Source organism: Danio rerio, chromosome 25 (genome assembly GCF_049306965.1).
Source record: "Danio rerio strain Tuebingen ecotype United States chromosome 25, GRCz12tu, whole genome shotgun sequence".
NCBI classification, from domain to species: Eukaryota; Metazoa; Chordata; class Actinopteri; order Cypriniformes; family Danionidae; genus Danio; species Danio rerio.
Window position 1 is genome coordinate 9,927,062 of NC_133200.1, and position 25,278 is coordinate 9,952,339.

The 25,278-nt window shown below is 39.0% G+C and overlaps 1 long non-coding RNA gene across 3 annotated transcripts in view; it reads left to right on the forward strand.

Moving 5' to 3' along the window:
• The window catches only part of LOC141380896 (uncharacterized), a 61,609-nt gene that overhangs the window by 25,566 nt on the left and 10,765 nt on the right, over window positions 1–25,278 (forward strand). Inside the window, exons 4-6 of one of the 3 annotated variants that reach the window (XR_012400258.1) lie at window positions 3,246–3,340; window positions 3,433–3,548; window positions 4,208–4,820. The exons of 1 other annotated variant lie outside the window; for it this stretch is intronic. This is a non-coding gene — a long non-coding RNA (uncharacterized lncRNA). Of the gene's footprint in view, window positions 1–2,024; window positions 3,341–3,432; window positions 3,549–4,207; window positions 4,821–25,278 lie in introns of those variants that run through there. One more of the 3 variants, XR_012400257.1, reaches the window with a different exon arrangement.

The window sequence follows — 25,278 nt, forward strand, 5'->3', positions numbered from 1 at the left end:
TTTTAGGTTAATTCTTTTCATATATAGTTGTGTATCTTGGGGCTGCAACAAGAAATTATTTCGATAATCAATTAATCTAACTATGATTTATTAATCAGCGATTCTTTCATTATATTTCGATTCATTGTTCAGCTTTAAAAATAGATATATCTATACTAAATATTAACCCTCTGGGGTCTGAGGTGATTTTGGGGCCCCTAAGATATTTTGACATTCGTGCTTATTTAAGCTACTTATTACAAAGTATTGGCCAACATGTTTTTTCTTGTATTCAGCACAAACTGTGCTACCATAATATGTGAGAAATAAGGATGTACATGCTTTGTTTTTGTGAGTACACACAAAAAAGTAGACACCCAACAGAGTCGAATGGTGTATATATAATATGGTGTCTTTGTTTGACCAAACTTAACAGAGTATTCTTACTGTCTTTGCCACAGAGATGCTGTGCAGAGATGCTTTGCAAAAAGAGATGCTGTCCTGAGAGGGTTAACTCAAATATCTTTAAATAATTTCAACTGTAATTTTCAGTTAAATTTTTGCACTATTATAGTATTTATTAATATTTCTTTTATATATATATATATATATATATATATATATATATATATATATATATATATATATATATATATATATTTTTTTTTTTTTTTTCTTATGTATTTGTATTTATTCACTTTTGTTTAGCTATTATTAATGTATTTGTTTAGTTAACATTTTTTACTGCTACTTACCAAGCCTGCATACATTAATAAAAAACAAAACAAAAAAACAGTCAGTTAAAACAACATTACCCTGCTGAAAAAACAGCTTAATCCAACCTAAGCTGGTTGACCAGCCTGGTTTTAGAGGGTTTTTTGCCATTTCCAGGCTGGTTTAAACTGGACATAGCTGGTTTTGGCTAGGCTGGTCAAGCTGGGTTTGGCTGGTCATCTTCCAGCATACCATACCTGCCAACACTCCCATTTTTCACGAGAATCTCCTGTATTTCAGACCCGTCTCCTATTTTGTTATTTCTCCCGGAAAACTTCCGTAATTTCAACCACCCAATTTCTCACCTTTTTGGTACAATCTATAACACCCCCGGATTGCCGACTTTGGTATAATATCCGATTGCAGAGGCTGCGCGAAACCCGGTGCATAGTACAGACACCTAGACATCCCAACCACTCTGCATACCCACCACCCGCCCTCCACCCCCGGGTCTCCCGGATTTTCAGAGACAAATGTTGGCAGGTGTGTAATATACTTTACATATTTTATACTTATATATACAGTTGAAGGCAGAATTATTAGCCCCCCTGAACTATTAGCCCCCCTCTTTATTTTTTCCCCAATTTCTGTTTAACGGAGAGCTGATTTTTTTCAACACATTTCTAAACATAATCGTTTTACTAACTCATTTCTAATAACTGATTTATTTTATATTTGTCACGCTGACAGTACATAATATTTTACTAGATATTTTTCAAGACACTTCTATACAGCTTAAAGCCTGGTTTATACTTCTGCGTCAAGTGACCAGGCGTAACCCACGGCGCATGCAACGCGCGGAGCTGTGCATTTATACTTCTGCGCGCTGTCTCTGTCGGTCTGCATTAACACTTCCAAAGCGCTAGTGGACAGTGAGGTGTAAATGTTCCTCTGTGTCGAGTTTCTTCTCTGCTGGGTTGCTTTTCCTGAACACCTCCTGGATGTACAAGTGGCTCAAACTCGCTCATTTTGAGGCAGGAACCGGCGTACGTGCAACAACTTTAACTATGAGGTAAACACAGAACAAAACTTTCCATCCGGAGCTCCTCCACACTTGTAAACAATCGCTCCATCAGGCTCGCGCCATTCGCGTGGCTCTTGGTCCCGCCCAGACTCATCAGCGCTACCAAGCCGTCCAATCACAGAGCTTGCGTTACGCGTCGTTGCGACGTGTAGTTACAATTTTTGAGAGGTGCACGTCAGCGACGCCGACGGCCACGGCGAAAGCCTATGCATCAGCGCCTTAGCATACGACGGCGTTTGACGCAGAAGTATAAATCAGCCTTAAAGTGACATTTAAAGGCTTAACGAATTAAGTCACCTAGGCAGGTTAGGGTAATTAGGCAAATCATTGTATAACAATGGTTTGTTCTGTAAAAAAAATAATAATTTTGACCTTAAAATCTTTTTTTTTTTTTTAAACTGTATTTATTCTAGCCAAAATAAAGCAAATAAGACTTTCTCTAAAAGGAAAAAAATATTTTCAGACATACTGTGAAAATTCCCTTGCTCTGTTAAACATCATTTGGGAAATATTTAAATAGAAAAAAAATGCTATGGGGGGCTAATAATTCTGACTTCAACTGTATATATATACTTACAGTAAGTATATTACTTATATACTTACAGTATTTAGTATATTTTTTAAGTATACTTTAAATGTGTTGCCCGTGTATTCATGTCTGCATGCTTGTGCGGAGTATATTTCCACTCCTCAGCTCCTCAGCAGAGGCTTCATGTGCTTCGATATCGATCCTTCTCGTCAAGGTCCATAAACACCACAAACGCACAACAGAATTCCCATTAATTAAGCATCGCTTTACCGTGAAAGTCAATTACACAGATATCTGAATCCGAAACCTACGAATGTAACAGCAAGGCCAGAACTCAGTCATGCACTTTTGTTTATTTGCAGTTTAGAATTAAACCCTCGTTCGCCGATAAAAGAAAAAGAGCCTGATTTTCGCCATTACTCCATATTGTTTCATAATAGCGATCAATTTGCTTTGCTCGGAGGCTCATTCTTATTACAGTCTTGCCTCATATGTTATCTGCACTGCGTTCAATTAGCTTCTATTCAGTGGACGTATGAAAATTAGAGGTCCATAATCCATTTAGTGTGATTAATCATTGTCCCCCGCTCGTACATATTCTGACCTTGTTGAACACGGTGTTTAATGTAAAGGCATTAGCGCAGGCCCAGGTCCGCTGTTATGACAGGGCTCTGAAATCTTTGCTTCTAAGTCTTGTCTGAGCCAAGCTGCGGTAAAAGGCGAGATATTAGCATTGCTTGCAGCACTCGTGCCCTCCCTTTTGTTAAAGTACCTTTTTTCCCTCTGTGCCTCACTCTCCATTTCTCCTTGTCCTCCCGATTTCTCCCCAACGCTCTCCCTGCTGAGCTGTTTGTGTGTGTGTGTTTGTGAGAGTGTGTGATTAATGTTTGCCGTGTGTGTAAGCAATCACTTCTCCATTGCGCTGGCTCTGCTGTCCAGGAGTGACAGCGGCGGCCGAGCAGACGTTTCCACAGTGATGCGTCCCAGTCTATAAAGATGATTTCAAACAGGGCCATATAAGGACTCTGCTGCGGGTGAGTGAAGTGAACAGGCTAAATAGTTTGTGTACGTCTCTCTGGCTGACTCCAATAATGGCTTGTACCATCCAAGACATCCTTTTCTTGAGGCTCCTCTACACGTCACACTCTCCTTGAGGATTTCACAATGAGCCACGTTTCTCCTTGACTTGAACACAAACACGGCATGAATTCGCAAGTTTCATCTCTCCAATTTTCTGCCAAGGTTTGAGACACAATAAGTTTTTCACATGTCTACTGTACATCCTGAAGTGCTAAGCTAATGCGGAGGGGCTGTCTGTTAGAATTTTCATTCATCTCAAAGGCAGTTGAAGGCATTTTTTATTATTATTTCTATTGTTTACTGTACACACTTACGCTTTCTTGCCAGAGTCTCTTAATATCACACTTTTACGAAGCCACCTTCACTGAAAGAATGTGAATGTCGAGTGTTTAGCTGGTTTCCCAGCCCTCTCAAGTATTTAGTGTAGTCAATTTGATAGTTTGAGACTCTTTTTAGATGGTCTAAACAGCTGAACAAACAAAACACTACCTTGGTGAGGATGGGAAGTCATCTAAATAAGCTTAAAGTCTTTTATTTCAGTACTTAAAGAGCCCCCATGATGGATTTTTGAAAATTACCCTCTATGCAGTGTGCAACATAGCACTAAGTGAATGAAAACATCTAGCTGAGGTTTAAATCTGAAAGTGCACCGTGTTTAAAACTAATGATTCTTTAACAAAATAGTCGACTCAGAGTCGAAAAAATGAATCGTGTTAGGTTCGGATCTTTTGGCTGAATGTGTCGACGTCGATGTGGTACATCACCAAATATGAAGTGCCGGATCCGGTAACTGTGAATGTGCCTTTCTCTTCACACTCTAGCGGATCACAGGGGATTACAATACTGATCATGATGTGAAGATCACTGACAGATGGAGATTCGGCTGTTGGGAGTAAAGGGTTAAAGTTCATTTTCACAACAATACCACAGTATAGCCAACCATGTGCTGTGCTTGTTCCTGCCCTTTTTTTTTTTTTTTTTTAGATTTTTAATACAGTAACCTATGCTGCAACGTGGGATTCTTCAGCAGTTTGCTGTTAAAGCAAGAAGCAGCAGAGACTATTATGTATGGGACCTTGTCAGACTTTGCTAGGGACTTTGTCAGTAACTGTTACAGTTCATAGGGGCCTGTAACAGTTACTGTTTATATTCTTTTACAGTTCATATGGGCCATATTTCTTCTTCCTCCGGATCATAACATGTAAATGTAAAATTAAAATTGTTGCCTTGTTTTCTGTAGTTTGCAAAGTATGTATTTAATTGTGTTTTATATGTTGTAATTACGGCTTGTAATCACTTACCTATTATAGATCAGTGTTTACTGTATCTCAGTTTAAATCTGTATGGGCTATTTTACATATTGTGTCCAAAACTGCATTGAAAATGTGATGCGTGCTTCTTCCTTTACCGATTAAATATGTTTTTGAACTCTCGATCCTCTGTCCTCTGGCCACAATCAGCTGTTCCTACACATGTGGCGCGGTCAATTTTCAAAATAGTTAAACTTTTGCCACTGTGTGGATTATTATTGAATGTATGTCGTTGTTATTTCTTGGGGTTAGGGTTAAGAGTAGAGCATATGCTAGTGTTTAACTGCATTGCTTTATTGCAATCCTGCATTTGGCTCTCACATACTCTGCTACTTCATAACAGTGGTGAGTTTCTCTCCACCTTCGCAGTTGACCAATCACAACAGACTGGTTCATCGGATCAATCACAGCAGATTAGCCTCCCGCAAATGATCGGGAACAAACAAATTGCTGAACAAATCATATTGGAGTCATTGGGATAATTAGGTTAAAATAATGTTACAAGACAAAGTAAGTGCTTTATTTTGCTCATCATTCCCTTTTAGCAAACTAATGGTAAGAGGGATATGATTAAGAATATTCTAATTTTGCTGGCAGCTAGCTCTCTGCAACTCTCTCATGGTCACCCACTTAAGCTAAGCAGAGCTGTGCCCGGTCAGCTTCTGGATGGGAGACCACATGGGAAAGCTAGGTTACTGCTGGGAGGGGAGATAGTGAGGCCAACAGGGGGCGCTCAACTGCCTGTGTGGGTCCTAACGCCCCAGAATATTGATAGGGACTCTATACTGCTCAGTGAGCGCCATCTTTCGGATCAGACATTAAACCGAGGTCCTGACTCTCTGTGGTTGTTAAAAAAAAGAGTAGGGGTTTAACCCCGGCATACTGGCCAAATTTGCCCACTGGCCTCTGTCCATCCTGGTCTCCTAGCCTTCCCCATATAATAATTGGCTTCATCACTCTGTCTCCTCTCCACCAATCAGCTGGTGTGTGGTGTGCGGTCTGGCGCAAAATGGCTACCGTCGTGTCATCCAGGTGGATGTTGCACACTGATGGTTGATGAGGAGATTCCCCTCATTATGTAAAGCGATTTGAGTGTCTAGAAAAAGGCTACATAAATGTAAGGAATGATTATTATTATTATTATTATTATTAATTGAAGTTGGCATCCAAACACACTCCAAACACAGAAGCAAATATTGAGACTTTGATGGAAGATTACCAAATCAAACTTCTTGTTTTAACAATGTGTGCTAGTAAAACACTGTACATTTTGATTTCACACAGACTATAAATCTGGTAAACCAACTAGCGATTGAAATCTAGGCTTTTCGAACTTGTGCAATGCCTTTTGTATGAAAACATGACACAATTCATATGAGAGGAAACGTAGTTTGACTTTCCGTCTGCTTTGTTTTGAGTCAAACCTGACGTCTGATACTTTTCTCCTGCTTTCTATCTCTGCTGCCTTCTCTCATGCCAGATTTCTATCTCGCCAGCGCTCATAATCTGATGCTCTTTCAGTTCATGAAGAAATATGCCTTGCGCTCTGAACCGAGAATGACGGACCTTCCATCAAGAAGCCGCACCGCAGTGATGGAGGATTGAATTATTGCACCGCTATCGGTTTTAACAAAACATGTTCAATTTTACAATGCTCGACGATCAGCTTGAAGAGTCATGCTTGTCACTTAAATTGTCATACACTGCCCTTGTCATCTAAAAAAAAAATCATATTCAAGTTCAAAGCTGCTCTCAGATCAGGACTTTCCAGCACACCAGGCATATTCAACACAAGATCAACCCTAATTGTGAGCCTCTTTGTCCAGCATCCTCAGGGGACTCAATGTTAGACCAGAGTTAATTGTCCACTTGATGTATGTCATGTGGTACGATTGATCCACTCTGAAGGGTCCTAATGCAATGACATTCACCCAGGGAGAAGGGACACAGACGGCATGAAAGCCTCTCACTTAGCGAGTCATCAGCGGAGAGGGAAAACAACAGGCTTCTTTTTTTTTTTCCACTGTGAAGTCGATGGACTGAGCTAGAAAGTCCATCTGTTGCTTTCCTGTGTGAGAGAAAACAAAGGAGGTTTTAGCAATCCGTGGCATGTTTTACAGATTGCAGCCTTGTTCTGTGTCAGGATTTCAAATCTTTATTGCAATCAAAAGTTCTCGCGCTGGAAGGAAATGAAAGCACTTTCACGTTTCTTTGTCTAGATTACATGCAAAGTAATAGGATGTGTAGCCTGAAGACGGAGAAGCCTTTTGTTGTTCAATCAGACGCCGCTCACCGATTCATCCTGCTTCATGGTCATGTGCTCATGGAAACACTTCAAGTCTTCAAGATGGCATCAATGAATGCAATTATTAACACATTTAATACGCAAACAAAGGCATAGAGTTCTTCTCATGAAGCTTCCAAGTAGTGACAGGAGGAAGAAAGCTTTTTAAAGCTTTGAAACAATTGAACCAATTGCTCCTCAAAAATAACTCACTGTTTCTAAGTGTCCGAAACTCCACAGGCATACCTGTTGGTCAAAACCATGTAACAAAAACGCAGGCAAATCATGCATTAGATTGGCTTTCTCAAATATACTGTGAACATTAAACTAAAAGTATTACCTACAAATGGGCTTAGCTTGTCATCTAACATCATCAAATATTAAGTTTCTGCATAATATGTACGGTGGCTCAGTGGTTAGGAGTGTCTCCTTAAAGCAGTGGTCACCAAACTTGTTCCTGGAGGACCGGTGTCCTGCAGATTTTACCTATACCCTTATCAAACACACCTGAAAAAGCTAATCAAGGTCTTACTAGGTATACTTAAAACATCCAGGCAGGTGTGTTGAGGCATGTTGGAGCTAAACCCTGCAGGAACACCGGCCCTCCAGGACTGTGATTGGTGACCCCTGCCTTAAAGCAAGAAGATCGCTGGTTCGAGTCCTGGCTAAGTCAGTTGAGGTTTCTGTGTAGAGTTTACATGTTTTCCCCATGTTGGAGTGGGTTTCCTCCAGATGCTTCCCCCACAGTCCAAAGACATCCACTATAAGTGTTTTGGGTAAACAAAATGTGTGTGCGAGTGTATCGGTGTTTCCTTGTACTGGGTTGCAGCTGGAAGGGGATTCCCTATGTAAAACATATGCAGGAATTGTTGGTGGGTCATTCCGCTTTGGTGAGCCCTGATAAATAAGGCACTAAGCCAAATACAAATGAATGAATGAATGAATGTCAAATGTTGGCTCTGTTAAACACACCAACAAGAATAAACTGATATTTTTACTTTTCATTCTTCAAATATCTTCCTAAAATGTGTACAAAAAAGTAAAACACACACACTCTTCACACTAGATAAATAAGATCTAGCCCCGGATGCCAGATCCTGTCAGAAAACAAGAAAGTTTGTTTCTCTGGGTATCCAGACAATAAGCCAGAGGAGCCGCCCAATTGCCAAACCTGTTTACCAGTATTCAACTGAAGAACAGTCTCCCATCAATAGGAGTTGATTGGGAAAGCTAGAGAGAAGCAGAAGTAGAAGATGAAGTAATCAACATAGGCTCATTCTGAAAACGTAGTCCTACATACGTTTCTGGAGACCGTGAATTATGTAGCCAGAGGTACGAATGGATGAATTATATTTTTTAAACTAACGCTACAGGGCGGTATGATGCCATTCCTTTTCGCGCTTTCCAGCTGACCGCTTACCTCCGTGTGGACGGCTTTCCCACTGACTTACAGTTTGTCTTGTTAGCTCGTCATGTACATCGGCTGACTTTAGACATAGAGAGGAGTTGACCACGACGGAGGTGTCTGGTAAAAAACGGTTCCAGAAGGCAGGTAGGACAAAAACAGAATCCAAAAAAATTAGTAAATAACAGGGTGAGAATATGATAAAATCTGAAAACGTGGAAATCCGACATGGGCTTTTCTTTTTCTGGACTGCATATAAAAATTGTTGGTTGAGTTTAGGGAAGTGGGTGGGAGGGTGAATCGGTACAATTGGTTGGGTTTAGGGGAGGAGGAGGGTGGTTCAGTCGATTGGTCGATCAGTCAGTCAGTCAAACAGTAAGTCAACAGCGGCCTCTGGTGGATTTATCCGAGTACAGAAGGCGCGAATGGCACTCTTGTGAGGAATTTGAGATCTGAAAAGGCATACACACCGGCCTTTCATGGATTAAAAAAAAAAAAAGCTGGAATAAAACGCACCACCTGGGATGTATTTCGCAGTCTCCAAAAATGTATATAGAGATACGTTTTCAGAATGAGCCTGGATTGGAAGTAATGATAATAAGAGCAAAGTTTATTGAATAATCTTAGTTGCGTTTGATTCAATGCTCAGACTTTTTCTTACCAGGATATATCCAACTAGTGTTATTATACTACAGGGTGGGCCATTTATATGCATACACCTTAATAAAATGGGAATGGTTGGTGATATTATCGTCCTGTTTGTGGCACATTAGTATATGTGAGGGGGCTTGTAAATAACTCATGAAAGAATAAAGTTACGTTAAAACAAAGCACACCATTGTTTTTCTTGTGAAATACCCAATAAGTTTATTAAGGCGTATCTATATAAATGGCCCACCCTGTACCGGCAACAGTAATGGAAAATTACTGCTTCACATTATCCAATGACACACAAACATTCTCTCATCTCTTACTCTTGAAAACAAGTGTCTCTTGAAGTCACACAGTCAAAAGATTATAACAATATCAAAAACAAAAATAATAATGAAGCAATAATTATATGAATATAGTAATAATAAAAAATTATGAACATATTCAAATGACTAATAATAATCAAATAATTAACTAATGATCAGTAAAATAATAATTCTGTAAATGACTAATGATCTCATGATTAAATATGGAAGCTAAATAGAGGGCAGCTAGCTCTCTGCAACTCTCACATGGTCGCCCACTGAAGCTAAGCAGGGTTTCATCAGGTCAGTACCTGGATGGGAGAACATATCGGAAAGCTAGGATGCTGCCGGAGGTGGTGTTTGTGAGGGCAGCCGTGGGCACTCAATCTTTGGTCTATGTAGGTCCTAACGCCCCAGTATAGTGATGGGGACTCTATCATCTCTCGGATGAGACATTAAACCGAGGACTCTCTGTGGTTGTTTAAAAATCCCAGGATGTCCCTCAAAAAAGAGTAGGGGTTTAACCCCAGCATCATGGCCAAATTTGCCCACTGGCCTCTGTCCTCATATGATAATTGGCTTCATCACTCTGTCTCCTCCCCACCAATCAGCTGGTCAGTGGTGTGCGGTCTGGCGCATGATGGCTGTCGTCATGTCATCCAGGCGGATGCTGCACACTAGTGGTGGATAAGGAGATTCCCCCAATGTGTAAAGTGCTTTGAGTGTCCAGAAACGCGCTATAAATATGCAAGGAATTAATTATTACTTAATAAAAGAATTAAATGAAGAATAAATGAATGTAAACAAATGAAAATAAAACACAACACAAATGAATGCTTGCTTTCTTGAAGCAACACACACATAAGTTTGGCTCCAAGGATTCCTTAGTTAGATTCTGCAGGCGAAACCAATGAAGCCTGACATTCATCACTATTCAACCGACTTGATTCACGTGGATTTTATAGTATTACAGCCCCCAGTGGAGAATCATTGCATTTTTTTAAACATTTCAAAGAAGTAATGACATAACAAAGACCTGATTAATGAAATCGTAAGCATCCAAACTAAATATTTTAAAAGTTTCAAAGCTTCCTGAAGAAGTGCTTCGAAATCAGCCATCACAAGTGCCAAGAAAAAATACTTTAATTTTCTCCCCTCAAGTAGTATCTTGATAGCCAAAGATTTTACCAAGAGATTCCCCTCCCCAGAACCTCTAACCTTCAAGTAAGATTTACAGTCGCAGCTCGCAGTTTCTCATTTATGAGTTGAGATTAGGATTTGAACAGGCTGGAAAACAGCCCTGCATCCCATAAAAATCAAATTTTGCCCATGGGTGGCTGTCTGCCTATGTCTCTTGAAGAGTTATGATGATGGTGGGGAAATGGGATAAAGGGAAGGTAGATACGAATCGAAGAGGTGGCATGTTCACTCCCACTTGGATGTACCTGAGCACATCTGGAGTTCCAGAGATTGCAATCATAACCTAATACAATTTTTACCTTAAAGCAAGGCACTTAACCTCCGAGCCCTCCACTGGGACTCTCCTTTGATTTTGTATACAACAGTTTGCTAAAGTTAAACCGCATTGTGGCTCCCTTAGTATTGTCTTCCAAATCCAACAGCAAAGAGAGCACCAGAAACAGGAGCTTTTGGCAAACAGGCTTTTTTTTTCTTCCCTCATTCATCACAGTGATTGCCCAGATCAATTCACATTTGTGCTTAACCTGGCTCTAACTCAAATGCATTTCACCAGAATGCTATAAATAATGGTACATGCTTGCTATCCCTACAACTGGGGGCTTGCTGCAATCGAGGGGTTGTGCATCAGTATCTCCCAAATTGATTGTGGCTCTTCGACGCATGCAGAGGGAAAGAGGACCACTGGATTTGGTTTGTTATCTTCTCTGTTCTGAGATGCGGTACTCCGCAGACCTGCTAGGGGGCAGCACAGCACTGTGAATGACAGTGCGGCGTTTGTGATGAGGAGGACGTGTGCATGCTAGCTTCTTTTGCATTCCTGTTTAACACAGAAGGATAACATGCAGAGTTCTATTGGGAGTGTAGCTTGTGTGACAAATAAAAACAGAATCTGAACATGTTTAGACATTGATTTGGATCTCATGTTGCTATATTCATTGACCAAAAAGCAGCAAGAACTTGCTTACAATTGCTTGCATTCACAAACGTTCACATCTGAAGGTGTCTTTTGATATTCGGGTACTGTATTAAGTATGCTTAGGACTTTTGTTTGTTGACTATTGTAATGTTTAGAAATGGGACTTTAAAAACCATCAGAAAAAAATGGTTTACTGGATATTTTTGAGACCAGGCTTATTTCCTAAAGGTGCCTTACACACTTTACAATGGGATTAGCCAGATAGCTCTTTCTTGGTTACACTTGTCCAAAATGTAGCCTCCCGTCTCCTGACTGGGATAAAAATAGGAAGCATATTACTGAAATCCTACACTTTTTACATCTGATCATTCATTCATTCATTCATTTATTCATTCATTTTCCTTCAGCTTAGTCCCCTATTTATCAGGGGTCACCACAGCGGAATAAACCGTCAACTATTCCAGCATATTTTTTACGCAGCGGATGCTCTTCCAGCCGCAACCTAGTACTGGAAAACATCCATACACTCTCGCATTCACACATACACTCATACACTATGGCCAATTTCATTTATAGAATCATTTTCTTTCGACTTAGTCCCTTATATATGAGGGGTTGCCACAGCAAAATGAAAAGCCAACTATTCCAGCATATGTTTTACACAGCGGATGCCCTTCTAGCAACAACCAAGTTTTGGGAAACACCCATACACTTACACATTCACATACTCATACACTACGGTCAATTTCATCATTTGTTCATTTTCTTTTCTGCTTACTCCCTTTATTAATCAGGGGTCACCTCAGTGGTATGAACCACCAACTTATCCAGCATATGTTTTACGTAGCGGATGCCTTTCCAGCTGCAACTCATTACTGTAAAATGTCCATATTCACTCACTCACACAAACTCTACGGACAATTTAGCTTACCCAATTCACCTATTTGGACTTGTGGGGGAAACCGGACCACCCGGAGGAAACCCACGGGGAGAACATGCAAACTCCACACTGACCAACTGACCCAGCTGGGACTTGAACCAGTGACCTTGTCCTGTGACTAACCACTAAACCATCACTGACTCCCGTTTATCTCAGTGAGCTATTGATAATATATTAGCTTACCAGAACTCTTTTGTCCTCCAATCAGGATCTGTTGTGTATCCTTAAATACTTAGGGTGTTTTCACACCTGCTTTATGTAGTTCGAATGAATCGCACTAGAATTCATTTTCCCTCTTGGTGTGGATCGTTTGGGCAGTTGTGAATGTAGCAATCACACTCGATTTAGCACCTAAAGCGGAACAAAAAAAGCATACCGAGTCCTCCTTGAAGAGGTGGTCTCGCTACGTTTTCAAACAAACCCTGGAGCGGTTCATTTGTGGTGAGAACATGATCCAAACATAAACAGACACAAATGCAAAAGGTACTTTGCTTCTTTGGATTAATTAAGCTGCCGTAGTCTGATGCACTGTCCCATCTTATGGGGTGTGGAGAAAAAATATTTGTTGACAGTGCTTTACCAACAATTTTAAAGGGAGAGAGAGAGAGTGAAAAACAATACCTGTTGGATCGTTGGTAATATTTTCGGAAGATAACCGTGTTGCAGTTTAGCTATTTTAATTCCCACCTCTTCCTGAAGTGACTAGCGATGTGCCTTTGCCGTTTGCAAAGCATTAAAACATTGTTTTCCATCCTCCAAAGTGCTTCCTTCTCGAAATGTATAGTTTGTCTAAAGTGATGTATACAAACTATATATTATACCATGACCAGGGATACAATCAGCCAGCGCAGTCGTCCTTCCATAGTAATTAGCGACATTTTGTGTCTACCGGTTTATTTATGAGTGGTAGTTCCATTGGCATTTTCCCGCATGTTAATTCTGACTAATCGAAAAGCAGTTTAGGAAATACATTCAATAACATCTGATCAACGAGTGATGTGAATTTTGTCACATGACTGCATTTAGGTTCTTTTCAACTGGTTCAGACCAAAGCCATCAGTGTGGTATGAAAAGGACCAAAAAACTGCAGAAAAATGCTACAATGTATCATTTGTTGCCCTTGGTCCGGACATAATTGACTGAACCACCAGCCTGATCTCACGAGGAAACATAAGTATTTTACATTTTGTCAGTATAGTGGTTAATTCGTATGAGTTCAGTCGTATGAAAATGTACGATTTTAAAAAAGGAGGTGTGGCACCCACCCCTAATCCCAATAGTTATTGGGTGATGAGCAAATCGTACTAAATAGTAGAAATTAGATCGAACAAATTCATACAAATTAGCCACTAAATCAAAAAGTTACGAATTGCTGTGAGATTGCATTGGAACCATGATGTGAAAGCACCCTTAAATATAGGGGAGATTAGGCATTCTATATTGCAGCCACCAGGATTTGGAATGCCTTACCACTGTCAACAAGACAAGCACCTTCGCTCACCATATTTATGTAAAGATTAGGAACATTTTTTACCCAAGAGCTTTTCAGATCTGGAAATGGTGAAATCTGTATTTGACACCAGTCTTCTTTTTTTTTATAAAGACAGTTCCAGTTTGTGTTGATTGTCCTGTCTCTATGGATTGGGTAAGTGTGTGATCAATGTGCTTTGTTTAATGTTTATTCAGAGACAAAGTTAGTATCGTCAGCAGAGCTCTTTAGTTTTTAAAAGACATACCTTAGTCACAATAATCAAGTTACTAAGTTTACAGTAATATCACTACAATATAATGGACTGAAAATCCTCCCCTCAGGTTTCATTATCTGTTGTTCTTGTCTGTTTCCGTTTACTTGTTGGAAAGTGTCAGGTATTTCTGTATAAAGGACCCAAAAGCAGAGGAGTTCGATTCAATAGGGTTTTTTAATAAAAAAAAAAGCAAAAAGAAAGTGACTCAGCATTCGCTGAGATCCCAGATCAGATTTTTGAACTTTAGTAAAAAATAAACTGAGGACTGGACCACAGGCAATGTTCAACAATACAAGAAAAATACCAACAAAAATTAGTAGCACCACATGAAAAAGAAAAATCAGGAGTGGGCTAAATTTCAATGATAAAATAAAGTTAGTCTTTGGTCCAGGCCTGGTAATGCAGGAGAAGGACAATAGCAACGCAAAAGATAAACTCTCCAGCAGGGCAGACCAAATGCGGAATGGCTCCAGGGAACTGGACAGAAAACACAGCGATAACATACAACAGACCAACAAGAAGGCTATAAGAAACCCAACACTCTGGCAAAAGGAGAAGCGAAACACCCTCAGATATAGGAGCAGCAATTAGCAGAAATGAAAGGCAGCTGGCAGTAACATGTGAGGATACTAATTGTTAAAGACGATCAGCTGAGTGAAGTTACACAGCAATTTGGAGACAAATTAGAATGTTGTCAGTAAGGAAAGATAGAAACCGATGTCAGAAAAGAAAGAGGGCAAAGTTCAAACCCGGGTTCTGACAGAAAGCACATTGATCAAGGTAAGTTTAAAAAAATTGTGCCATACAAATATAGTTAGTGTTGTCAACACTGAAACGTAATCAATGAAGACTGGTCATAATTCATAGCAATGGACATGAATGACAAAGCTCCTTCTCTGTCTGACTTTAGCCAATTTAACAGAATCATAGCTATTCCACCTTAACACCTTCACTTTTTGTCTTTAGACACACAAACAGCCCTCTCAAGTTCATTATATAAGATGATACACAAAGAAAAACAAAGAAGACGTCCCTCCATAGCAAGTAATTACCCATTTCTGGACAGCGCAGTCATCCGTCGTCCTCTCCAAGACGCCATTCCCGTTAATCACTACTAGCAAGACTCAAATTCTCTGTTTTTTCAGCAGGCTTAGTATCCACTCCATTTGCCTTGGCTTTCAGCGTGAGCTTAACTTCCACTTATGCATTGAGACTTTAATAGCTGAGAGTAGCTTCAACCCCCGTTTCAATATTTGGAACAAAAAAGCTTGGACTCCGTCCCTCCGTGTTACACTCTGCTGGTAATCAACGAACGGACAGGCCTGCCAGTTATCGAGCGGTGCTGAGAGGGTGGATAGATTAAACGCTCCCTGGAGGAGCTGCTATTCCACCTTTGCTAGCTGCTCCAGCCAGCACCAGTGAAGGCAGTTCAGGGCTAAGCTAGTTCAACCCCTCGTCCTGTCCCATTTGCAGGGAATTGTGCTGATCTGTCTTGGAAAGCTGTTCCTGTCATCGCCGGCTTGATTCGTCACATGCTTTATGCCCAGCTAATGCTTAGTTACCGTATCAGACACCAAAGGATACCCATGCTAACCTTTGATTAACCTGGACCAGACACGAACGCGATCCTGATATGCCCCGATCCTCAATTCTAATTTTGCTGACACCGGCAAGCCATTAGCTGATGAAATATATGGCAATTTTCTGAAAATGAATGATGATGAAGTAATTTTGAGAACACATGTGGCTACGGTCGGCCCACAATCTGCCAGATCATGAGTCCAGCTGTCTTTGTGCTCTTGTTGCTAGCTTTGCTGAATTGCATTAAAGGGTAGGTATGCTCAAATGTAAAGAAGCTTATTATTAGTAAACTAGAGGCTAATGGGCATGTTGTTTTCAAAGTTGTTTGCTTAATTTAAGAAAAGCTAGCATAGCAGTACTGAAATGAAAACTCGAAAACCTTGTAAATATGCTAATTTAACAACTCCCATAGAGTTAAACAGTTTTTAAACATCATTTTTCAATCCATTCAGCCGATCTCTGGATCTGTTAGGAGAGCTTTAAGCTTAGCTTAGCATAAATCACTGAATCAGATTAGACCATTAGCATTGGGTTAATAAAGTTCAAGAGTAATTTTTCTATTTAAGGCACAATTATATTATACAGCGCTGTTACTTAGGACTTGTTTTTAATTACAGTGGCATTGTAATGTTAAGAGATAGGCCTTTGAAACCACAAGCAATATATCACTACTTTACACTAGTTTTTTGAGAGTTTAATGTGCTGTGATCAAGCTTATTTGCTAAAGTTGTCTTTCACACTTTACTAAGGATTAGCCGGATTGCACTTTCTCGGTTACAACTTGTCCAAAATGCAGTGGCCCGTCTGACTGGGACAAAAAAGAGGGAGTAACCTATATTACTCTAATCCTACACACTTTACCCTGAATGCCTGTTCATTTTAGAGTTCTTTTTTTGTTGTTAATTTTTTTAAACAATATGACTCCCATTTATCTCAGTAAGCTATTGACTTCGTACCAGCTTACTAGATCTCTTCAGTCCTCCAATCAGGATTTGTTGACTAAAGACTAATGGACATGCTGTTTTCAAAGTTGTTTGTTTAATTTAGGAAAACCTAGCATAGCTGTCATTCAGATCCATTTAATGAAAACTCTAAGATTTTGGAAACATGCTCATTTTACAACTCCTATAGAGTAAAACCGTTTTTAAGCATTATTTTTCAATCAGTTCAGCCGATCTCTGGGTCTAGTAGGAGAACTTTAAACTTAGTTTAGCATAAACTACTGAATCAGATTAGACCATTAGCGTTAGGAAAATAAAATTCAAGTGTTTCCATAATTTTTCTATTTAAGGCACAAATAAATTATGCAGCACTGTTATTTAGGATTTGTTTTCAGTTACAGTAGCATTGTAATGTTAAGAAATGGGCCTCAAGCAATATATCACTACTTTTAGCTGGTTAGTTTTGAGATTTTGACTCTCAAGTGCTGTGATCAAGCTTATTTTCTAAAGTTGTCTAACACATTTTACCATGGGGTTGGCCAGATCTTTCTCAGTTACAACTTGTCCAAAATGCATTGGTCCATCTCCTTACCAAGTGTGCCGCAAGCCTGCGTTTGAGTGAAGGTCTCGGCCGTTAGATCGCCCCCTGGGGGCTGGCTGCAGTACAAGTCATAAAGCCCGCCTCCTCCGTGTTAATGAAGGAGACTTGAGCCCAAATAACAAAAATTATTACACTTGCAATAAAAATGTCCCGAAAGATGGTTCTGGTCGATTAAGGCACTGGTTATTGTGCTGAAATTTTTTTCGGGCTTTATTAGTTTGCTGATACACGCCTAACCACCCAGATAGCAAAATACACTCAGGCCAGTTCCAGCTAGATTCTCGCCTGCCGGAGACTTACCCCTCAGAGCTCAGACTGACTACCTCTGCTGGACCTACTCCGGATGCCTGGACTCACTGCCCGATTCCAGCTCGAGTCAATCGAGCCAGATGCGGAGGCCGAGTAGGAATCAGCCCGCGACGCTGTGAGTAGGTTATGCGCTGCGGCCCGAAGCTGGCGCGATTGAAATATATAAAACCCTCATATTTGTTAACGTTATTACATCCATTTGTGTTGATATGACAGCAAACGCATGCTGAGAAGTTCGGGGGGCGTGGTTGATTTTACATAAAGCGTTTGGTTGGAAGCTTGACTTTTCATTTTTGCGGCTCCTCCTCTGGCTCCCTCAGACAGTCCTTCTGCGCATGTCAAGGCTCTAATTTCAGCAGTTTTTTGCGACAGTTTGTGCCCGTCAAGCAGGCGTTTTGCCCTCAAGGCGTTCAATGGGAAAAGGGGCTGTCGCGTCGTCCATATTTTTTACAATCATTGCTCCTTACTCTGACTCTAAAGAGGGGGTAGGCCAGGGGTCACCAACCCTGTTCCTGGAGAGCTACCTTCCTGTAGAATTCAGTCCCAACCCTGATCAAACACACCTGAACCAATTAATAGTACCTAAAGCAGCACTTGATAATTACAAACAGGTGTGTTTGGTCAGGGTTGCAACTAAAATCTGCAGGAAGGTAGCTCTCCAGGAACAGGGTTGGTGACCCCTGGAGTTGGCTATATTACTCCAATCCTGCACTCTCTACACTGAATGCCTGTTCATTTTAGAGTGCATTTTTTGTTTTTCAATCCATTCAGCCGATCTCTGGGTCTGGCAGGCTTTAAGCTTAGCTTTAAGCTTAGCTTAGCATTAATTACTGAATCGAATTAGACCAATAGCATTGGGTTAATCAAATTCTAGAGTTTCCATAATTTTTCAATTTAAGGCACAATTATATTATGCAGCGCTGTTAGTACCTGGCTAGAGACTATTTTCAGGCTAATTTCAGTGTTTATTACCATTGCGCCTGCTGCATTTATGGTTCCTTGATTATTATTATTATATATATGAGCAATATCACAAGAGTAGCAGTGCGATATGGCTGTATATCGGCACTGGTTGGAGGTGTGCGAGGCCGCAGGCTAAGTGCCTTAGTGCCCCCATATTGCGTTTATACAACAGTGTGACAGCATAATTGTGTATATAAAAACAAAATCAAACATGGAGAGTCTCAAACACCCTTCTGTACGAAGAACTACTTCCGCTTTGGAGTCAAATCATAAGCCGAGAGTTAAACAACTGAGCAAGCATCTTTTAAACTTTAAAACTGTAGTGTCTGCTTGTTGCTGGCTGTATGTTGGCAGAGTAATACACAAAGGGTAAAAAGGCTGTACGGGTGCTGATATTACTTAAATATATCACAGCTATCAGCCAATCAGATTCAAGAACCAGACAAAACTGTTGTATATAACTGTATGTATGTGTGTATATATATATATATATATATATATATATATATATATATATATATATATATATATATATATATATATACATATATATATATATATATATATATATATATATATATATATATATATATATATATACATATATATATATATATATATATATATATATATATATATATATATATATATATATATATATATATATATATATATATATAAAATTATTTTCCCAGATAATAATTCTTAAAAGCAAGGTTCGACAATAAGGATGGTCCAATATGCATGCACAGACGATCAAGAAGCAAAAAGACTGACAAAAATAATTGCGTTCGCAACTTCGCGCAAGCAAAGCAGAATACCGGATGAGAGGATAATCACTCGCGCTAACAGCTGAGGTGATGCGCGCGACTGCTTATAACGCGTGCACGCTCCCGTTTCCTTTTGTGAAGCAACTGTGTCTAGAAACACAACTCAGCGATCAATTCTCTTTCAAATGGACTAAACAAAAAGGGAGGAGCATGCACCAACAGGCTACAGTCTTGCTGCTTTCCAGAGTTCCAGAGTTGACTTATTGTAAGCAGTGCCAGTTGCTTTAAGTTTAACCAATCTTTGAAAAGATAATTTATGGGTCTATCATTAACCATGCCTGTGTGATTATCCTTTCATTATCACACAGTATGTTTTTTACCTGCTTTCTTTTGCATTAATATGGTTTAATTATCTTTTTTTTTTTTACAATAACATTGCTTTAATGGGAGAATAACTCCCCATTTATGTGTAGTTAACTGGTGATCTGGGACCTTTAGCCAGGACATATGACTGTGCATATGTTTTGTTAAATAAAACATTTAGTATTCAGCTATATTTTGCATGTTTTCACACATTTAAAATGTGTGGCTAAGAAATAATTAACTGTTTATTTATGGTGTGGTCAGAGATAAATTGGGTAAATCCTTCCATTTTGGGCTCTGAAAATTATGAAAACTAATTGTAATATATGAAACCCTGACCCATTTGCTCATGATTATTGAGCAAGCTTATATACGACACACAAAAAGTGAAATGAATGAGGAGGCATGTAGAGATAACGCAAACTCTAAATCAAGTAATTTTTGCATGTCAAAGTCATATTTATGTGTATAAATAGATATTTTCCCAACAATAAAATTGTGGCTAGTGAAAATTGTGAGTGGCTAGTAATGTTGGAAAACTACTAGTCACATTGGCAGGTGGTCAAAAGTTAATTAATGTTAAGCCCTGTATATATATATATATATATATATATATATATATATATATATATATATATATATATATATATATATATATATATATATATATATATTTATATATATATATATATATATATATATATATATATATATATATATATATATATATATATATATATATATATAAAATTATATTATATAAATATATATAAATATATATAATTCTGACTTCAACTGTATATATATCATATATGCCAGAATGAGGATATAGTTCCCTAATCATATTGGCCAAGAATATTGCAACTTTTAATTTTCTGTCGGTCTTAGTACATGATACTATAAGTATTAATGATATGCTACTATAACTACACTTTTTTAGTAAGATGCTACTGGTCTAATCTGATTCAATAAATGCTAAGATAAGCTAAAAGTGCTAGCGCCAGACCCAGAGATGGTAAAAGTCTGTTTAACTCTAGGTGAGTTGTAAAATGTTTACCTCTAAGTAAGTTATTTAACAAGCAGTATGTACTGGATTCTTCAATAAATGCACTTATTCTGTTCAAAGTTCAGCTAAACATAGCACATTGTTCTAGCTTGACTGCTCTGAAATCCTGAGGTTTTATCCATCTACCTTTTTTTTTTTTGGTACAAGTAAACAATTTTGCGATGAGGGCCCTGAACTCTTGCTTGGCCTCTGGCCGTTTCACAACAAAGCTGTTAGCACAAACTGCCAAACAAAATATGACTGACGCTGACCTCTGACCGGCAATAAACTGAACAATTTTCCTTACACTGCAAGATTCAGCGCTAAGCCATAAAGTGGACAATTGCATTAGAGGCTTGTTTGAGGCGTGTGCAGAGTAGTTGCTAACATCACCAAAGGCCAAAATGTACAGTCTTGTGTGGACTGAAACTAGTCAAAGTATGTTTATACCACTTAAAAGGGGGCTTGTTTACTTAAAGTTAAGTGTGAGATTTAATTACCGCTAGCAGCATGAAACTGGGCAGCACGGTGGCGCGGTAGGTAGTGCTGTCGCCTCACAGCAAGAAGGTCATTGACTCAAGCTTTGGCTGGGTCAGTTGGCATTTCTGTGTGGAGTTTGCATGTTCTGCCCGTGTTGATGTGGGTTTCCTCTGGGTGCTCCGGTTTACCCATACGGCCCGGAGGCCAGACTTTCCCCAGCCCTTCTCTAATGGGGTATATGCCGAAGCATGCTAATAGGACTTTTAATTTGCCATTAACCTGGGTTAAGTGTTTCTGGCGAATTGAATGGCAATGCAAAATCCGGTGCGTTTAAGGTCTGTTTTCTTTAAAAATCTCCACTGGCTGAGTGATATCCGATTTAAAGTGGGTCTCAAATTGTACAAGAAGCACTGCATTAAATTACATTTCCCCCGCCATATCTTTATTATATGAGCATTTATTTTACCCCAGTAAATTCAATGGAGCGGCGTTAACCTGCCGATTTTGACGGGCGCGTGCGAGTAAACGGCCTTTTGTCTCGTTTTATGCTTGAGCAACTAAATAAATGCTAAAGTTTATTTAACTGAATGTATTTTAATGACATTACAACATCGATGCTGTATAAGGAACGTATAAAATGAGAAAAAGTTCACAATAACAGGTCACCGGAAGTGTATCAGCATGGGAACAGCATTAGCTCGGCATATACCCTATTGTTCTAAACAGGTAAAGAACGTTGCAAAAAACAGCCAGCAGCCTTCTTTTATTAGTTTCTACTACGGGCGTCAATGGCTGCTTTTCCCCAACATTCATTTGAGGCTCTTGTTTGTGTTCAACAGATGAACAATTCATAAAAGTGTACAACTGCTTAAATAAATTATAAAGTAATTTTTACTTTTGGGTGAATTTCTCCTTTAAGCTAAGCTAACTGTGCTTTTACCTTACATTCAACCACAATGGGTTTTCACCCAGGTGATGGGAAAAAAGTTAAATCATTGTAAGCTACTGTTAAAGTATAATGTTAAATCACATTACAATCTTAATAAGTTCAAAAAGCTAACCAGAGTAATTATCATCATCAACAGGCCTTTTAGTTTTTAACCAAATCAAAGCTTTCTGAACTTCATTTATTTAAGTTCTCCCCAAACTTAAATACTCTCCCCAGGGTTTGTGCATTTAGGCACTGTAAATCAAATTCAGTCTAACTCTTGAGTTGAAATCGCACAGTTTGGTGACTTACACAGTTGGCTGAGCTGCTATGACAATGAGATATGGGCGTAAAGGAATTGTATTGATCCACGAGCGCCACAATACACACACACATACAGATTTCTCAGCGCATGTAAATGGTAGAATTCTCTAACTAACATGATCCAACAGTGCTACTAATAAGCAGGCCTTTTGAGATGTGAGACACTTTGTTCAGTTGAAGTCAAAATTATTCGCCCTACTTTGAATTTTTTTTTGTCTCTTTTTCAAATATTTCCCATATGATGTTTAACAGAGCAAGGAATTTTGCAAAGTATTTCATATATTTCTTTCTTCTGGAGAAAGTGTTATTTGTTTTATTATATATATATATATATATATATATATATATATATATATATATATATATATATATGTGTGTGTGTGTGTGTGTGTGTGTGTGTGTGTGTGTGTGTGTGTGTGTGTGTGTGTGTGTGTGTGTGTGTGTGTGTGTGTGTGTGTGTGTGTGTGTGTGTGTGTGTGTAGCTACACAGTGCCTTAACATTTCTGCTGTCTGTTAAGTTGCTAATATCTAAATGAAAATCCCAGTTCTTTAAATCATGTTTTTATTTTATTGTTAAGAAATTTAAACAGCATATCCAGGGTGATGTGAATAAGGTTATAAAGTACACTGTTCCTTTTGAAGATTTACCTGATGTGTCCTCTGGCATTTGTTTTCCATATCAAACTTGCGAAGTCTGAACTTTAAAGGAGAGGATGCAGGACTGAACTGTGTGTAGGCTACCTAATATTGTGGAAAAAGTCCCAGTCAGAGAGGCGAATATCTGCAGCCCCGCCTCCGTTTTTAGATGTCTCTGTTTTCCCCCATCCACACTGAGACGGAGCAGCAGCATTTTAGAATGAAAACAGCCTCTTCAGCGTTTTTAAAAAGGCTCAAAAACTTCAGTGTAGTGTAGACGGATTGGTAACCGTAGCAAAACATATCCGTTTTCAAACTAAAACGTATTAGTGTAATCGTAGTCTTTAATGCAGAGAAATCTCCTCAGGATAATTATGCATTCAGACGTAATGTCCAAACACGTCTTTATAAAGGTTAAGTATTGTTGTTGCAGATGAAATATAACACAGAAAACGCTATTTAAATATTTCCCAGTGGCCTAGATATTAATTAACAGTGAAAAAAACTTACTGAAGCCTCTCTACTTGACAGTTGGTGTCGCTCGTCCATCATGTTTGTAGTTTATTTACACTTTTCACCCGCGTTTGTAGTATTAATCAAATTCACGTCCAACTCTGAATGTATTGTGGGCAATATCATGGATGCGGAAATAGTAAACCATCCAGGAAGCTTTGACATACACTTTTCAACATACTACAATTTGGGACATACTAATTCTATTTTCAAATACTATTTAGGACAGATAGTACGTGAATTGGCATGCAGCAAACGTGTAGAACAGCCTTAAATGAGGTTGGTGTCATGATCTCGTTCCCTACTGAGTGCGCATGCACATTTGCTTGGGCAGCCTGAAAAAATGCTGATTTTGTTTGCTTCGAATGTTTAGAAATGAAACCTATGAGTTGTTGTTAAATTTTATTGTTGATTGCGAATATGTAATATAATCATAAGCTTGGCAAACAGTTTTGGAGAATTTGACGTTTCTCCATTCAGACAGAATTCCCGAGCATTCTGCCCAAGAGGCTTTTCAAAGATGACTGCACAGTGAAATTACTTTTCTTAAAGGGACTTTGATACTAGTGTCTTTAAAATATCTAATAAAATATTATGAACCATCATCATAGCAAAGATAAAATAAATCAGCTATTAGAAGTTAGAAATGTGTTAAGAAAATCTCCTCTCCGTTAAACATAAATATACAGGGGATGAATAATTCAGAAGGGCTAATAGTTCTGACTTCAACTGTATGTTTTGAATGGTCGCAGTCAAGTTAATTGACTCAAGGGCTCAACAAGTAATTGACACCAAAGCAACATGGTTCATCCAGATCATGGAGGGGAATCGTGCTACTTTACATTAACAGTCTCTTTTCCATTTTCCAGCACACGGTTTTCCTCAAGAGAGATGAAGGTAACCCTCTCTCATCCCACTTCCGTGAAACGTGAACATATGCAAATACACTTGTAATTGAGTCTGCTGGGGGACTTGGCACTTGAGTGACAGTGAGGCCGCGTCTCCGCTGCTGATTTCAAATGAGCAATTTTTTTTAATTCCATGCTGTAAACAAGATACAAAACATTGGTCGCTGCAGACAAACAGAGTAGGGTTTTTGTTCTTAAGGAAACTGCTGCACCTTCAAAACGGTTTTACAGGAACGTCTTGTGTTTCACATGCTCCGGCACAAATACAGTGCGACGCCGTACACGGATTACAGTTGTTTTCTTTGAATCTCTGTCAGCGTAATTCGCTGTGAGCATCGCGCTGCTTGAATCACCCTGTAAATCGTGTACGGATCAGCCTGAGCGACGAGACTGATGCGAATTTGCATGCGCTCACATTTTTCTGTCTGTTTTGACGTTTATCCGACGAAAGCTGTATTCCTGCTGCTTAGCTGATGTGTGCGTGAGAGAGATTACATCGCTCGTGTAATGTTGAGCGCGGTGAAGTTTGCCAATCAAAAGGAGTCATGTGAGGTTTCCAGTTTTGGTGTCTGAGATATTTTGTTTGTGGTTTATTGTATACAGTTGAAGTCAGAATTATCAGCCCTCCTGAATTATTAGCCGTCCTGTAACTTTTTTTCAACACATTTCTAAACAATAGTATTAAAAACTTTTTTTTTTTAAACTTTTTGCTTTTATCTTTGCCATAATGACAGAACATAATATTCTACTAGATGTTTTTCAAGATCAGGGCTT